This window comes from Ceratotherium simum, chromosome 9 (assembly GCF_057802395.1).
Source record: "Ceratotherium simum simum isolate JZ-2026a chromosome 9, ASM5780239v1, whole genome shotgun sequence".
Classification (NCBI taxonomy): Eukaryota; Metazoa; Chordata; class Mammalia; order Perissodactyla; family Rhinocerotidae; genus Ceratotherium; species Ceratotherium simum.
In genome coordinates, this window is record NC_141908.1 from 11,984,872 (window position 1) to 11,999,817 (window position 14,946).

Here is a 14,946-nt window from a genome sequence, read left to right on the forward strand (position 1 = left end):
CTCCAAGTATCTTAGAAAGTAGAGAAGGGCTATAAATAACTTTTTGCCCATTACAAGTTCAAATGGAAAAACAAGGCTTTGTTAGTCACAGAAAATAAGTGGAGACCAATGAAAGTTTTGCCATTTATGCAAGGAATTGCACATTAGTTGACACCGTAGTTCCAACTTACTCTGGGGATGGTTTGGAATTCTATATAAATGGGTGCCCTGAGCAGGTGCCTGTGTGGTCCACCTCTTATCCTGGCTTAGTCATCTGTGTGACACTCATCCATGTGACTATGTGTTTTTTCTGTTAGGGCATAGTTCACATGGGGAAGACTTTCCTGGCCTACATTGATCTCTCCCACTTCTGAACTTGTCACAGCACTTTCCATTTGTAGGGACTCTCCCATAATTGCATTGTCTTCTATCTCCCCTTCAGGATCTTGATTGTTTAGTGGGCGAGGCTGTGCTAAATTAATTAGTTTCATGTGTGCAATCCTTGCACCATCAACTAGGTAATGAGCTCCTTGAGTATAGGCCAGTGTCTTCTCATCTCTTATGTCTTGCAGATTTTGTAGCATAGCGATGTCAAATTAAGATGCTGGCGTTCTCACTGTCATGCAGCTGTTATCCAAGAAGGGCGCCACAGTGAGGCATCATTACCTGGTCGTTCAACAACTTTCAACAGATATGCATTAAGTGCCTACTGTCTGCAAGGCATGGTTTACTGCCCTTGACTGTGCGTGCCCACAGCGAGTGTGTATGTGTTAGATGGGGTCGTCAGGGAGGGCCTTTCTGATAACTCAGCATGTGAGCAGAGACTGGAATGAAATGAGAGGATGAGCCATGAGGACATCTGGAGAAAAGCAGTCAAGGCAAAAGGAACAGCCAGTGCAAATGCTCTGGGGTGAGAAAGCAAATGCTGAGCCATTAACACCTTCCTTTGGTTTCCACAATTAGAGTAGTTTCAGTCAGCTCCCCTGGAAGCTGGGAGAGCCCTTCAACTTTTTACACTTTGGAGTCCTCACCAGCCTATTAGGTGAGTCAATTGGACCAGATTTCCAAGCTAACATTTTTATGACTTTATGGAAAAACTATTATGCTATGGAGAAAACACATTTTCTCTCCTCCAGCTGAGATGGGCCCTCTTCTCTCACATACTTCATTTCTCCCCTGGTCTCACACACACACACACACACACTACAAACACACACAAACACATTCACACACACTCCAATTGTTTTTATTTTAGAGTCATGCTAAGCAATATTTTGTGAGTGTGTTTGACTCAACTGTGGGTCAGTCTTCTGTACTGGCAATTGCTCATGTGGCCTCACTGGAATAATGCCAGTGGCATTCTCCGCTCTTCCCACAACATGCACACGCCTGGGGGTCCTGAGGTCTCTAAACTAGAGGATTCCTAATGTGGCCACCTCCCTTGGTGACCTTTCTTATGACACCCCTTCCTAAGATTGCCTGGGTGTCAGCTAGTCAGAGACACCTGAAGTGGCTTTCATTTCATTGCCCCCCTCCCACTGCACTCTGGGAACCACCAGGTATCACTGATAGATAGATAGATAGATAGATAGATAGATAGATAGATAGATAGATAGATGCCCCATTTTGGATCACTCTCTCTTTGGGCATGATTTCCTTTAATTTGGAAGACTATTCATTTGGATTAAAATGGAACATGTGGTTTTGATTTCTTTACACTTAGATCATGAAATGATAATTTAGCAGCTAGTGGGCAAACAAGAGAACCTCCTCCCCTTAGCCTTCAGTAACTTTTGGGAGCCCATATTTCCCACCATAGTAACTTGCCCTCTGCTAACTCTGAGCTGGCCCGTGTCCCCTAAGGCGTGGTCCTGATGGGACTGGGGAAACCATGGCTGGCAGGGGTTCCTTGGGATGATGTCTTGGCACAATGTCCTGCCTCCCTGGATCCATATCAGAGACTTGCCTCAAGACAAGAGTGAAAGACAACCAAAGACTGTGGCTGCTTCCTTATGTTTCCTGGAAATGCTGGGGTGTTATTTTGCGTATTGTGGGATGTATTCAATTCCTGTTTTCTGGGATGGCTGAAGCTGAATTTCTGTTCTTTTCTTTATACAACTATATTAAACCAGGATCATATCATCAATCTTCCATGAGAAACAGGCCAGTCCCCCACCAAAGTCAGACTAAGGCCTACCCAGCCACCAGTATCTCCCCTCCATCTTGTTCCCAGGGTGTAACAATTCAATATTCTTTTCCGCCTGACTCCTGGCATCACTTCTCTCTAGTGACTGTAGAGCTGTTTCTCAGCTCAGATTTTCTCTTCTCTTAAGGTAGTGCTTCTTAACCATTCAGGGGTCATAGAGTCCTGGACCATCTCTCTCATAAAAGTTGCCCAAAGAGAAAACTTTACAATTTCATGGAGTATGAGGATTTCTCAAATCTTGTCTGTGGAATATGGATTCCATATTAAGCACCCCTAAAATTTGCCTTGTTTTCTCTGTCTGTTTACAGGTCTCATCAGACCAAAGAAGAAAACAGTCATGCCCAGGTTCCTCATTTCCTACCCTTCCACGGCTGGTGCTATTTCCCATTGCTGCTGTAATAAATTACCACAAACTTGGTGGCTTAAAACAACAAAAATTTATTTTCTTTCGGTTCTTGGGTTAGATGTCTTGAAATCAAAGTGTTAGTAGGGCTGTGTTCCTTTTGGAGGCTATAAAGGAGAATCTGTTTCCTTGTCTTTTCCAGCTTCTAGGGGCCACTTGCATTCCTTGTCTCGTGGCCCCTCCTCCATCTTCAAAGACAGCAGCATAGCATCCTCAAATCTCTCTCTATCTCTGACCTCTACTTCCGTTGTCACATCTCCTTCTTAGACTCTGACTCTCCCTGCCTCCCTCTTTTCCTTAAAAAGACCCTATTGATTACATTGGGCTCACTGAGATAATCCAGGATAATCTCCCCATCTAAAGATGTTTAACTTAATAATAAATTCCATTAACTTTATCTGTGAATTCCCTTTTACTATGTGAGGTAGCAAATTCATGGAGATTAGGATATGGACTTCTCTGGGGGCCACTATTCTATCTACCACACTATCCTTAAGCCTCACTTCCCAGGAACTCTCTCTAGATCCCTCAGTATCCAGAACAAGGGAGACTGAGCCACCCTCTTCCCTACTCAGGCCCCATTTTCTCTCTAAGGAATTGCTTCTTGTCCTGGTGAATGACCTCGCCTTTGGTCACTACTCCTTCTCATGGAGGATGGTCCTTGCCAGCCTCCATGGGATAACTGTATAAAGACTCAATGGGTGAGGCCAGCCTCTGATCTGTAAGAAATGCACACATGCGGAAAATAGTGCATATTTCCTCTCACCAGCTATGTACTCAGCAATGTGACAGAAAGAGAAGGGATTAGTCATTCTGACTCACTCTGTATCAGGACTCTCATTATTGGGGACCATTTCTTAGGGCCCCAACCAGGAAGAGGGGGTGGGGGAGAATGCTCGTACAACCATACAATTCTTCCTCGCATCACTACAACTTTCTTTTTTCCCTACATCATCTTTACTTTTTTTTCCTACCTGATTCAGTAGTGCCAGGACCAGGGCTGCAACTGTGGGTGCAAGAAACAGGGATAATCTCTAAACAAGAAACTGTAACTATACCTTTAAACCTTTATGTCAGAATCCCTAATGGCCCGATGGGGTGGATTGTGACTTCACCCCATCTGACAAAATTGGCGTTGGCAGTGAATGCGGCTTTTTTGCCTAGTGGTCTGGATAGCCAACTAGTTGTGTCTATGTAACCCTACCCTATTTAGTGGGAGTGGACTGAGGGGGAGGCACTTGCTAGGCTGGTATTTCTGCCAGCAATCTGCACCAGCACGGTAGCCAAACCTAACATCCCTTCCAAAGGTGGAAAAGTTTGGGTAAAAATCAATGATAAATGGAGAGAAAGAGAAACAGGAGCTGTGGGTGAGTGAATGAACAGATGGATTATGCAACAAGAAGAATCCATATCATAATGGTGCAGCAATAGAAGCTCAAAGCAAGAAATAATATTTTCTTTTAGCTCACTTCAGATGCTCAAAAGGGTTAAGCCATATGTTGCTAAGATCACTCCTGCTTTTGGAATGTGATGAGGTTGAAAGGAAGTTTGCAAACCTGGGTAGCATTGCTATGGAATACATTTTGGTCATACGATATGATGATGAAGTAGGCCAATTGTTAGTGATTAAGTGGGACTCTGATAACATGGGACTCTAATAAGTATCTTTTGACTCTATTTTTCAGGTTACCTCTGTTACCATACTGTGATATGGTATAAACACTGGCATTGTTGGTAAGATTCAACTACATTGCATGAACAAGTCTTGTGATAATACTATTAGTGATCAAATGTACTGGCAGACTGAGTTACGTCTTCCTCAGGATGTAATACTGATAGAAAATGACTGGCTTGAGTAAGAATGGGATTTAGCTAATCATCAGCTAATTTCTTTGCTAAGTAGAATAGTTTTGCACAAGTTTACTGTAAATTACAAACAGCAGTAGAACAACAAGTAATCAAATCAGTACAAAAATATGAAAATGTTTGCAGTGGCTTTATGGAAGGGATTAGTTGTTTCTATAGATTGATTCCTGACTCACACTGGCTCCTCCAAATGTTAGACATATTCATACTGATACTATTGTTGTATCTGTGATATAAATGCTATACTAAACGTAGATACTCAGACAAATATGATCATTTTCCTGCGAGAGAGACTTGGCCAAAGGCTGGGGGAGGCCCTTGTGGTAAAGAATTAACCTTACCCAAAGGAGACCTGTCCCTTGCCCTCAACTCCTGGGAGGTGATGTCTAAGCCCTTGGAATGTCCTGCTTGTCCTGTCTGTCTTTACCAGGGGGCTTTTGGCCATACTGGATACTCTAACATAATGTGATTTATGATGGGGGCTTTGAGTTAGGTGGAGTCAGCGCTACTTCCTGAGGGACTGGAGACTAAAGTCAGCATGTGGTTGGTCTCATAATCAACCACATCTATGTGATCAAGCCCCAGCAAAAACTCTGGACACCAAGGCTTCCAGTGGTTTCCCTGGTTGGCAATACTCAGTGTGTATTGTCACACATCATCATCAAGAGAAGTTATGGCTGTCCATAGCTCCACTGGGAGAGGATACTGGAAACTCCACGTGTGGAACTCTCTTGGACTCTGCCCCATGCACTCGTCCCTTGGTTGACTTTAATCTGTGTTCTTTCACTGTAATAAACCATAACTGTGAGTATAACAGCTTTCAGTGAGTTGTGTGAGTGCTTCTAGTAAATTACTGAAACGAAGGGTAGTCTTGGAGACCCCAGAACTTACAATTGGTGTCAAAAGTGAGGTGGTCTTGGGCACTTCCTACCTTGCAGGTGCATTTCAACTCTCCCCCCTGTGAAATCTACCTATTCTGAATGCCATTGCTCAGGCCATGCTCTTAGCCAGGGCTAAGCTGATGGCTGGTGGATTACCTCCTGTCCTAGGCCAGCTACTGAAATTTCACAAAGGCTTTGGTGACTTCAACCCAAACGAGAGGCTGAGGGTAGGGCTATTTGGCTGCATTTGGCGATTTGGCTACATTTGGACATGCAAGAAGCAGCATACTGGGGCTTTTTGTAATGACAGGTAGACATATGTCAATTTCACCCAAGACAGGCTGGGCCCAAGCACACTGCCTGTAGGACAAAACGTTAACCAAATTCCTTAATTGAATTGGTTAACTTTTTTTTTTGCTGAGGAAGATTTGCCTGAGCTAACATCTATTGCGATTCTTCCTCTTTTTTCACTTGAGGAAGATTAGCCCTGAGCTAACAACTGCACCAGTCTTCCTCTATTTGATATGTGGGTCGCGAACACAGCATGGCTGATGAGTGGTGTAGGTCCGCGCCCAGGACCCGAAACTTCAAACCCAGGCCGCTGAAGGAGAGTGCGCCAAACTTAACCACCAGGCCACAGGGCTGGCCTCAGGATTGATTAACTTTTAAAATACATTTGCACATTAAATAGGGTGTATTGGCCAGCTCAGATACATGTGGACAATGCTAAACATGTCCTGACAGTAAAAATGGTAGCAACTGTTTTCATAAAAGACTCACTGTATGCCGGCCACTGCACAGGGCTTCCTCACCTAAACCACCCAATAATCCTGCTAGCGTGCCCTATTTAGTCTTCCTTAGTGGAAGAGAGATGGAAGCAGAGGGAGCTTAGTAACTCGCTCAAAGGCCAACTCCGGAGCTGGCGCCCGTAGGCACTCTGCCTCTCGCCTTCCTTACATTGTGCTGCCTTGTCTATTGTGTTTCAGTTGGACAGATTATAGTTAAGCAGAGCAGAGAGAGGAATCTAGGTGTCAACAAGGTACTCAGTCTATCTGCATTAAAACACATGAAACTAATATTATTGATTGATTGACATCAGGAAGCATAGCCCCTGCCCTCAAGGGGAGGGAGGTCAGGCGTGGAGTGGGGACAGTGGGAAAGGAACTGGTCTTTTGAGAACTTATTTGCAAGGATCTTGACATACAGGATTTTATTTAATCCTTGTAATCCTAGGAAGGATTATTAACTCTTTTTTTATAGATGAAGTAACATTAACATCAGGTTACAAACTCTGCTCTAACTAAAGGTATGTTATAGGCTGAATTGTGTCCCCCCAAATTTGTATGGTGAAGATCTAACCCCCAGTACCTCAGAATGTGACTGTATTTGGAGATTGGGTGTTAAAGAGGTAATTAAGGTTGAATGAGGTCATTAGGATGGGCCCTAATCCAATACGATTCCTGTCCTTATAAGAAGAAGAAATTTGGATACAGACACAAAAAGAGGAATACCATGTGAAGGCAGAGGGAGAAGACAGCCATCTACAAGCTAAGGAGAGAGGCCTCAGGAGAAATCAACCCCACTGACAACTTGATCTTGGAATTCCACCCTCCAGAACTGTAAGGAAATAAATTTCTGTTGTTTAAGCCACCCAGTCTGTGGTATTTTGTTACAGCAGCCTTAGGAAACTAATTCAAGGTTCAATGGAGATTCATCACCAGGTAAAACTAATTCCAAAGCCCTGGCTGGCCTTTTCTCTGTACCATGGAAAAGATCAGCCAGCCACGTGGGAGGTAGCTAGGCCAGAGCCAAATGAGTGATGTGCACAGTGACTCAATGCAATGGGAGGGAATGGTGGGCAGGGTGAGGGTCAGGAAAGGCCTCCTGAATGAGGTGAGCATTGAGTTGGGTAGGAAAATTTGAGAAAGACGCAGATGGCCAAAGGGGAAGGAGGAGGGCATTCCAGGCCACAGGGCTGCTGATTTTGCTGGATCCCAGAGCCGCCATCCCTACTGTCTGGATGAATGTTTGGCCAGCCAAGCACACATGTGGACACAGCTCTGAGGAATGTTGGCCCCTACTGAGCATGAGGAGATGGTCTGTAAATCAGGAGTCTCTTTTATGGACAACTTCTTCCCCTGAAGCCACAGAAGATAACCAAGAACAGAGAAGCCGGCATCTTCTCATATTTATTAAGAGGCAGAGAGCGCAAGAAGGAGGGACCAGGAGGCACTGTCAGAAAAAGGACAGTTAACCCTAGAACTCTGGGCCTTAGAGAAAGAAAGCAGAGAACAAACCAGTCACAGGTTGAATACAGAGCCTGGGAATGAGCAAGGGGAGGGGTCCCAAGTCTGACACACAATGTATCAAATATAATAAGTCCTGTGAGGCCAATCAAATCCCCTGTCACCCCAACCCCACACTATGCCAAATAGTAAAAGCAGATGTTTTGCAAACTGGTAACAACTCAGAAGTCTTTTCTTATGATTGGCAAGAGAAAGAGGGAGACTGCTGAGAAGGGTGGAGAGAGAAGACTTTTGGGAAAGGTCCAAATATTAGTGCACAAGAAACCCTACCCTGAGCTCCTCCAACAATAGAAAAAGAGGGATTCAATTTAGTTTGGGCAAGGAGAGAAGATCTATCGTAACACGGAAGAAATTCAAACGTGATAGGAGAACAAAGCAACATTTCAAATTGCTGTGATTTATGCAGCCCCATTGCCCAACCCATTTCTTTCAAATACCAAGCTGACAAGGCCAATTGCAGTACTTCATGGTGGGGTGGGGTGGGGTGGGGTAGAAGGCCCCCGTTATGCCTTTGGAAATTCAATCTCTGCATGCCTGATCCTAAGCCTTTGGCCTTCCTCTCAGTGAAGGAAGCCCTCCCACCCCCGTAGCTTCCAGCACATTCTCTGTGGGAGTAATCACCAAAGGTAGCACAAGCTCTCCAAAGTAGCCATGGCACTGTCTTCAGCCTAAAGGCAGCATCCATAGAGCAGCACATGTCCATTCCATCAGGTGGCCTTGCAGGGAGATGGTGGCACATGTACACTGCTCAAGGCCTGGCCAGTAGAAGAGTCTAGGGCTCTGGAAGCGGCTAGAATGGAAGTCAGGTGGTTGGGTCTAGGCTTCAGGCAATTCATTGATCCTCTTTGCTTTGTTTTCCTGACTTCTCCAATGGGGAGGACACTATACAAGTTCTGTGCTCTTTTATTTTTGGTATGACGGTACCAAAAAACTGTACATATTTAATGTATACTGTAGAGACTTATGTATACAACCTGATGAGTTTGGACATAAGGATACATTCTCGAAACCATCATCACAATCTCGGACGTAAACATGTCCATCACTTCCAAAAGTTCCCTCCCACTGTCTTTATTTATTATTATTTTGTGAAAAGAACATTCAACACATCTTAGCAAATTTTTAAGCATACAATACAGTATAACTATTATTAACTATTGGCGCTATGCGGTAGATCACTTGGACTTACTCATCTTGTATGACTGAAACTCTGTACCCTTTGACTAATATCTCCCTGTTTCCTCCTCCTCCCAGCCTCTGGTCACCATCATTCTACTCTCTGCTTCTATAAGTTTACTATTTTAGATTCCTCATATAAGTGGTGTCATGTATTATTTGTCCTTCTGTATCTGGCTTATTTCACTTAGCATTATGTCTTCCCAGTTCATTCATGTTGTCACAAACAGCAGGATTTCCTTCTTTTTTAAGGCTAAATAATATTCCCTTGTACATACATGCCACTTTTTCTTTATCCATATGTCTGTTGATAGACATTTAGGTTGCTTCCACGTCTTGGCTATTATGAATGATATTGCAATAAACATGGGAGTGCAGATATCGCTTTGAGATCCTAATTTCAATTCCTTTGAATATACACTCAGATTGCTGGATCATATGATAGTTCTATTTTTAATTTTTTGAGGAACCTCCATACCGTTTTCCATAGTGGCTGTCCTAATTTACACTCCCACCAACAGTGTACTAGGGTTCTCTTTCGTTGCCAACACTTGTTATCTTTTGGTTTTTTATTTCGAGAAGAGCCATCATAACATATGTGAGGTGATATCTCATTGTGGTTTTGATTTGCATTTCCTTGATAATTAGTGATGTTGTGAACTTTTTCATGTACCTGTTGGCCATCTGAATGTCTTCTTTGGAGAAACGTCTATTCAGTTCCTTGGTAAAATTCAGTGTACCTTTTAGAGTTGTTCATTCCTTCATTTATTTCACCCATGTACACTGTGTTGGACACTAGGGTACAGCTTGGAGCACCACAACATCCTGTTTGCATGAGCTTTTCTTTGTGGGCATGGGCAGTGAGGAGACAGATGATGAGTGAACAAATGTATCACTTGGTTATGGTGAGGACAGGATAACGTCATGACTCTGGAGGATCTCTAAGCAGATTTGAGGTGTGACTACGCCAGTGGATGACTCTGCTCTGTTGTCCTTGGAAGGCAACTGGATGAGGAAACCCTTTCACTCCCTGTGGGCAGAAATGAACTTGATTGAATACTCTTTTTCTAAAGGTAAATAAGAAGAAGACTGAAAAAGATGATTTTATCAGTTCTGTTCTGGAATCTTTTGTGATGGAATTTTATTGAAACAACCTGGTAGTGTGCAAGGTGTTTCAACTTCAGTGGCATTATAACTGTTCATGTTCTGGTTATATTCTCATGCAAATCTATCATCCCAATTCTTGCGTTGAGAGCTGGGCTCAAATCTCTAGCTTGTCATTCTTAGTAATCGGAAGAGAAGTGACATTTTTTGGTTGTCTTCCAAGCTAATATGAAATAATAATCAAGGCTTTTTCTCATATAATTTCACCTAATTGTCACCTCAACCCTATGAGGTAGATGTTAGTATACAACTTTATGGATGAGTGATATTCAATAATTTGTTCAGAATTATACATTTACTAAGTGCTAGTGTTGATATTTAAATTCTAAAGCCCTTGAGTGCTTTCCTTAATAATATCCTCACTAATTTGAGGTAATGAGATTGAGAATTGAACAGCAGTCCCAGGGAAATATGTTTTTCATCTACTATTACTTCTGGTTTCATGGTGTCTATTTTATCATCATTGAAACCATCTTATTTATTTCCATTGATTTCCGGCTTTCCAAGTTGCCAGATGACAAAAAGTTGCCTTAAAGTCTTGCCTAGAAAGATCTCAAGACAGACAGAGTGCTATTGTCCTGTTCAGGCATCAAGTTAATTATAACAGTGATCTCTGTTGGCCAACACTAATGTTAGAGAAGGCAAAATAAGAGACTGTGAGTTCTTAGAAAGGAGACTCATGGTGATGGTGAGGAAAAATACCAGACAGGTCACATTTTCTTTCTGTGGATTAAAGTTACTAAACTCATAGGAATTTATATAAATGGGGACTATTGTAAAGAAGATGTATCTCAATTTTAGAAGTTGTTGACTAAATCTCTTAGAATAATACCTGCACATTTAGGTGCTTTCACAGTAAATGGAAGTTCTTACCTCAAGATGTTAATGCCTTCCTGTAATTCTGATATCTTAACTCTCTCTTTCCCTTTATTGCCAAATGTCTTAGGAATAGCTAATATTCATATTATTAAATTTCTCAATGGCTTTTCTCTGAAACCTATCACATTTGGATCTTTGCCTCACCGTTTGGTCACTAAGGTCCCCAGTGGACAAAGCAAGGTAACTATTTCCAGACTCACTCCTTTGACCTCTCTGGAGGTCAGTATTTGACCTTGGTTATGAACCCATACTTCCAAAAACTTTTTCTTCACTCCCAAAGACCTAACCACTTGTGTGTCACCTGGGCGACTACAGGCAGTCGTCTTTTGGCATGGCTTTAACACAAGTTTTAGTCTCTACTGTTTAGTTAAATAACACCAGTCCCCAATAACATGGTTCAAATTTTGGTTACCATGACACATTAACTATGAATGATTGCATAAAGTACAAACTTCACTGTTAGCTTTTTAGTCCAAAAATCATTATATAAATAACAGACATGCATCACGATGAGAAATGCATATCATGTCTTTTAAAGTCTGTACATCTGTTATTCCATTTATGCACAGACAGCAAAGCACATAGTTGTGTTGCCTCCTTGTCTCCCAGTGATAAACCTACCTAACATTTTACAAAAATAGATAATCAAAAGAGGAAAATGGCCAACAAAGATGAAAGTGCAGCAAAAAAAAAAAAAAAAAAAAACCCAACTATGATAATACTGGAAGTAAAATTTGAATGAAATGTAAATGGAATTACAGAATAGCTGACTATAGGAATGTTGACACCGCGGCTTTACAAGAAACTCTAGATGTGCAGCCAGAAGAACTTAGTGAAGACAAACTAATTGATGTAAATGAGGAAAATGGTTGTCATGAGAAGGACGAAGATGTCACAGAGGAAGTGACACCAGCAAAAAGCTTCACACTAAAGGAACTCTCAGAGATATTTGACAATATTGAAAGTGCAATGGATAAAGTGTTGGAAGCTGACCCATACTTAGCAAGGAGTATGAAAATTCACCAAGGCTTAGAAAAGATGTTACCTTTGTATCAAGTTATATCAGTAGATGAAGGCAATCACTCTTGATAAGCTTTTATATTTTTAACAATCAAATAAAACACTTTAATTCTCAAAGCTTCAAATATTTTGTTATAGTATATTAAATATTCATTTTACTAACTTTTAATTTTTTTATACATTTATATGTTAAAGTAAGAGTTTTTAATATTTTGACAAAAATTTTTAAAGATCACAGAACAATTGCAATTGATTACTGAGATTGTTTTGCGTGATTTCAGCTTGCCTAATCATCTTTATGGTCCTATACTACCATGCAAAGCAAGGAAAAGCTGTATTAGGCACCTCCAAGTTACCATGACTGTAATTTTACACATTACCTTAACCTCAAACCATCTCATTCTCCTGCGTTCTTGAGTTCATTTACAGTGAGTATGACAGTGGGAAGCCAATAAATGTTCCTGTCCTTTTCTATCTACTCTCTTGTCTAAGCCATCATAGACTCTTCCACTCCTAACCCCCAGCTTCTAATTAGCCCCAAATCCTGTTCAGTTTATCTGCTAAACTTGGCTTGAATCTGATCCTCCTCTCCATTCCCACTGCATGGTCTTAGTTTAAGTCCTTATTGTCACTCTCCTGCAGCCACTTCCTAATTGTTCTTCCATCGACAGTCTATAATTCATCTGCAGTACACCCTTCACAAATGCCAGAGCTATTGATATAGAAAAGGAATCTGGTTACATTACTCTACTTTGCAAAAACTACTATTGACTGTCTGTTGTCCTCAATGAGCTGAACTTCTCAACATTTCTCAAAGAAGTCTGGCCCCTTTAAGCCTCCATACCTTTCCATGTGATGTTTCCTCCTTCTGAGCTGCCTTCTCCCTCTTCTTTTCTGGGCTAGCTCCACTTACACCTTAAGATCCACTACAAGTGTTTTCTATCCAAGCAAAATTCTTCCCAGTGATACCAAGTTTCGTCATTGCTTTTTCAATGGTTCTAAATTGCCTTATTTATAATTCTGTGATATAGCTGACATGGAATAACATATTTATATGTATACCCATATTTCCTACTGGATTTAACTCCTCAAGGTGAGAACTCTGTCTTATTCCAAGAGTTAGTACAAGAAAACAATAGCAACAATAACATAAATATCAATAATACTCCTCATAATTAAAGAGAAGGAGTTTCAGTGGAAAAACAACAACAAAATATTAGCTGCAGGGGCCGGCCCCATGGCATACCGGTTAAGTGCGTGCACTCTGCTGCTGGCGGCCAGGATTCGGATCCTGGGGCGCACACCAAAGCACCACTTGTCAGGCTGTGCTGTGGCAGCGTCCCACATAAAGTGGAGGAAGGTCAGCACGGATGTTAGCTCAGGGCCAGTCTTCCTCAGCAAAAAGAGGAGGATTGGCATGGATGTTAGCTCAGGATTGATCTTCCTCACACACACACAAAATATATATATATATATATTAGCTTCACATGACCTTGGTAGACTTAATAATTGTAAAAGAATGTACTAGAAAATTTTCCACATGGATATATTTCTATTAAACTGCTAATCAATAATGGGCATACTCTGTGATAAATTTAGGTGAACTAGTCTTTTGGACATCAGTAACTTCAATAAATGCATTTAACTAATAGATGTTTCTGCAAACAGTTAAATGGTTTGGTTATCAGGGGGCATGTTGAAGTTTAAACAGTCCTCTTAGGAATCAGGCCCTTGGTGAGTAATCCCATTCCCTTGCCGGCGACCTCCTCTTTCAGAAGATTCCTCTCTGGGATCCCTTCTGTGAACAAGGTCTGACCCCCGCTTCCTGTCCCGGAGTGTCCTGGGACATGTTTATGTGGTACAAGCAAAGGAAAAGCAGAGAAACACATTCCTGTCTGTTGCTCAGAGTATAAATCTGTCATAGGAGCCCTCCAAAGACAGTTTGGTCAAGGAGTAATGAAGTGAGGGAATTTGTAGGTGACCAGAGATGACACAGTAAACTCCAAATAATTCAGTATGATTAGGGAATTAGCAAGGACCCAGGCGAGCTGGTGAGAAAAGATGCGTCAGTTTCCCCTGGCATAAACGAGCAGCGGATCTGCCTGTCCAGGGAAGGGAGGCGGCCGTTCTCTAAAACTGGCTCGGGTTTTAGTAGCAATACATCTCTGCACAAATCCATGGGACTGGACTTTCAAGATGAAGTCAGCGTTGACAAAGAGGGGAGTCGACAGAGTCACAAAGGGTTCTGTCTGCATATTGGCTGGGGACACAGGGCGCAGCTGCCGCCGATGCACTGGCGCAGGGTGGCGGCTCAGGATTCATCGACTTCGTGGCTGCAGTTCCAGTCTTAGCACTGCGTGAGGAATCCAGGAATCCCTCGCCACCTTGGACACAACCAATTTTATGTTACAGGGCTTGTTTTCCCCTGGGGACCAAATCACCAAAAATGTTTTTGGTAATGTTAATAAAAATGCTTCAAAGACATTTTTCGGTTTGCCTAGTGCTTTCATACATAGTTATCACAATGACCCAGTAAAGTAGAAAGAAAGAAATGGTTGGCGCCAACCCTAAACCTTTTTAAAACTGTCCTTTTTTTCTTTCTGCAAAATTTCACATATTCATTGAACAAACTTCAGAAAATACAGGTGCATGTTGAGAAAAAAGTTTCAGTTACCTGTTTTCCCCTTGTAAAGCTATGAATCCTTTCACTTTTATGTACGACTTTGTATTGCATTTATATGTACTGTTTTGCAACTTGTAACATATCACTTCTTTATTTTTAATAATTAATTATAAAAGTACCTATGTATCAATACACACACAATTACATAATCTTTTAAAATATCTGCATATATATACTATTCTATTATATTGATGCACTTTGATTAATTTAACCTATTCCCCTAGTGTTGGATATTTAAATTTTCAATGTTCATTAGTGAAAAAAATTATTAAAATTATTTTTGTGTATTAATAAATCAAATCAGTTATCATTATATTATTACATGTAAACAAAATAATTATACAATTAGTAAAATAGTATTACATTAAATAAATACTTATTAA